Raw genomic sequence first — 3,849 nt, 5'->3', positions numbered from 1 at the left:
TTGTTCTTTTGTCATAAAAAAATGTTAACCTTACAAAGAAAACTGTGTGAAATGTGTGAATATTGTAACGATCGACCAGGTATCACGAGATTGAGCGGTTTCCAGATAAAATCTGCCCTGCACGCATGCCATAGAACGCTTTGCGCAGCACATGTACGCGCTTCCCGCTTCGCTGCACTGACTCGCAGAGTGAGAGTCCTGGTTCCCCTTCACGCGATGGAAGTGGCCAATAACCGAGTCTTGCGTTGGTTGGCACGAGGCTGCGCATGCTCGATTGGTTGTCGCAAACTCAAGCGCCAAATCAAAGCGAAGTAACCGCTGCGCACGCAGACTGCCTAACATAATCGTCATCCAAGAATAAAGCTTACGCGGGGTAAAGATTAGTGTTTCTTTACAATATATTATTATGAATGCCTATAATGACAGTACAACATCGGATTATTGTCACACGAGTGTTATTATTCCAAATACACACAACTTTTGCGATTTGCGCCTTTCTTCGCTTTTGATGAGCTTTTACTTTCCATTTTTGTCTTGCGGCGTTCTCAACAAAATTCAGATGCGGTGCGACAGGAACACGTGGTTGAATTTTGTTCATGATTGAGCTATATGTAGAAAATAAATAAATTCTACTGTTTGCTGATGCACAATTAATTCAGAATATGTCAAAAATAAGTTGTACATAATGTTTCACGCTGCATATACAATACTAGATTAAATATTTTATAACCGCACATCACAGACGAAAGTATATCGGACAGTAACGACGATACCCCAACATGGAAAATCGTAAAAAGATAAAACAACGATATAAAATGGGTTTATACAAGAACTACGAAAAATCATACGAGTACAATGTATCTCCACGCACATCAACAATATGGGAAACTCTTGCTATAGCTCGACATTGTAATACTGAAGGTGAGTAAATGTCATAATCTGCACATGATGAATTATGCATTAATATGATTTTATTTATTTGTAAAACGCAGTTTCTTTGAAAATGAAAACAGTACAATAATAGCTTATCGGTTATGACCTAGTAAGCAAAATGTACGCAATATGCAAACAGATTGGCAACAAATTCTTTTACCAATAATCATAAACAAATTTCTGTCGCAAAAAAAATTTTTTTTCCCAGAGGAATGAATACTTTTTTCATACATTTTTAAAATACATTTTTTAATAAATAGTATAATTGTTTCATTGTTCAGTAATACTGTTATAGGATTGCACATATTGTAAGTCGAAACACGTGTTGTTCGTGTAGGAAATAATTTTTGCACCGGAATAATGTCTCATTCATCAGTTCTTAAAAAAAGAGCAAATTCAGTCAATCTAGCAGAAGAAAGAAGTCAAACAGAAAATATATCTATAATAATACAAGTTTTTAAAATTAGAAATATTTGATAACAATATAAACATTATCACATAGAATGTATTAGATATTACGATAAGAATAACAGATATTAACAGTAATTTAAAAAATTAAAACATTAAAACTAAAATATTTTTGGCTCTGAATAATAAATAAATTAAAGAAGGAAAGAAATTGCCATAAGAGCCACACGCGAATGTTATTGCGGAATATAGTTTATTACAAAAATTGACCGCTATATCACATCGTCATGCTAGTGATGTATTGCAGCATCTCACGATTAACATCAAAAACGCATACGTTTCAACACTCACAGTAATTTGTTACATTGTTCGAATATTTGACTTGTTTGATTTCCAAATAAATATTATTTATAAATGATATTTTGTCCCTTTGTCAAATTGCAAACATGCTGTTTTCATTGAAAAATATTTTAACGTCTGAAGATATTATTCACGTTGTTACTTTATTTCAATAAATATGTAATTAATTGGTAATTTCGCACTTTTTCTGTACATAATATATAATACGTTGTAAATTATATGAATGCCATTTAACTACTTATGAATTTGAATTATAATAGAAGTAAATAATACATAAACATATATTACACATCCCCACAATCCCACACAACCCCCCATAAAAACCCCATAAACCCCCCAATAACCCCCCACAATACCCCAATCCATTCCACAACACATCATCCAAAATAAATAAAAATAAAACACATTCTCGCGACGATCGAGATTTGTGGTGCACTCTTAGACCCCTTCCAAGACCGGAAGGGGAGCCCCTCCACCACGGCAAGGTGGTGCACCATCGGAGGGGTGTGTTGTTGTACCTTGTCACGCGTAATTTATTCTACTTTTTCTTTGTTTATATAGCGCACGTTTCCAATAAAATGTAGAAAAAATGTGTACATTATTAAACTTCGACAATTATAAAAACATTATTTTTGTTATAAATAAATAAAGTATACTTAAGAAATTAATAAAATATTTGGATACTTCTAATATATCAAAAAATTAAGAAAATATTACATATGAACTTCCGCAATATTTTCCTCATTTCTGAAATGCACTTCATCTATTTACAACAATCGCTTAATTTTTATAACTGGGTTTACTCTACATTACAATTCAAAATTATATAATTCTTATACAGATAATACTGGAGTCTATGAAGGCATCAGAAATACTGCTTGTACTAAAGACAATTGCCGAAAAACTTGGTGATTGCAGCGGGAGATCTGATAATGTTGCGAATAACATTACCATGCAATATTCCCCATGTATGGCAAAGACAACAAGAAATGAAGAAGATAATGACGACACAATTAACAGTAATAATAAATTTAACAGTAGTGACATGGGTTGCATCAACGATGAAAATGAAATAAATAACGAAGAAAGTATGGATAATAGAATAACGGACGACTGTGACGACAACAAAAGTGAAACGAGGAAAAAAGCAGAAGATGACGAAGATAGTTATACTACCGGAAGCGATGTGGATGACAACTATGAAGTATTGAGGAGCAAAGTGAAGAAGACAATATCACATTCGACGATATTGTATTATTTTCAAAGTCCAATTTGACAATACAAGACATAATGACATTAGTCGCTGCATTTTCGCTCCGATTTAAGCTGTCAGATGTTGAAAAATCTGCGCTTATAAACATGATAAAATTATTGGCCGGGCCAAAATCCGAAAAAATTAATATTTTCAAATACATTTTAGGTAAAGCATTCGATCCACCAGACGACAAAGTAGTTCATCATTATTTCTGCGACAAGTGTCATACCAAAATTATGTATTCGACATCGAAAAATAACTTTATAAAACAATCAGTAACGTGTGACTCTTATCAAGAAAAACATGTAATTTCATTGACATCCAATAATTACTTCATGTCAATTGATGTAAGATATCAATTAGAAATGCTTTTTTCTCACGAAGCAACCAAAGCTGAGATATTCGATTTTATTTCATCAAAAAGTAATTGTCATGCTAATAACTTTAATATTATAAGAGATATTTACGACAGTGAAATTTATAGAAATATTTCGAAAGATGTTAATTTGATAGTAACATTCAATTACAGTACTGATGGCGCCCCTTTAACTAAAAGTGGGAAACGAGGGTTTTGGTCACTACAAATAATTTTAAATTGTTTACCACCTAAGAGTAGGTTTAAATACGTTCTTTTAGCTTGGCTACTAATGTGCACTTACGAACCGAACAGTAAATTACTGGACTTGTATTTTTTAAAATTCAATGATTAAGTTTCTTACCTTTATAATAACGGTATTATTGTTCGTGGTCCTGATAATAAAAAAATTGTTATGAAATTCTGCCCCTTAGCGTGTTTCATTGATTCCGTTTGCCGCCCAATCATGTAAAATAGAGTGCAGTTTAACGGAAGATATGGCTGCAGTTGGTGCTACTACCCCGGAGAATACATCGCA

At 32.9% G+C, this 3,849-nt stretch overlaps 1 pseudogene; it reads left to right on the top strand.

The window, feature by feature from the left end:
* The first annotated feature begins 726 nt into the window (after nucleotides 1–726).
* Nucleotides 727–3,566, top strand: LOC138938281 (uncharacterized; annotated as a pseudogene).
* The last annotated feature ends 283 nt before the right edge of the window (nucleotides 3,567–3,849 follow it).

The sequence above is a fragment of the Polyergus mexicanus genome, unplaced genomic scaffold (assembly GCF_030449975.1).
Source record: "Polyergus mexicanus isolate NDT 795.1 unplaced genomic scaffold, iyPolMexi1.0 SCAF_1, whole genome shotgun sequence".
Taxonomy (NCBI): Eukaryota; Metazoa; Arthropoda; class Insecta; order Hymenoptera; family Formicidae; genus Polyergus; species Polyergus mexicanus.
The sequence above is the reverse complement of the archived record's forward strand: the minus strand, read 5'-3'. Positions and strand labels throughout refer to the sequence as shown.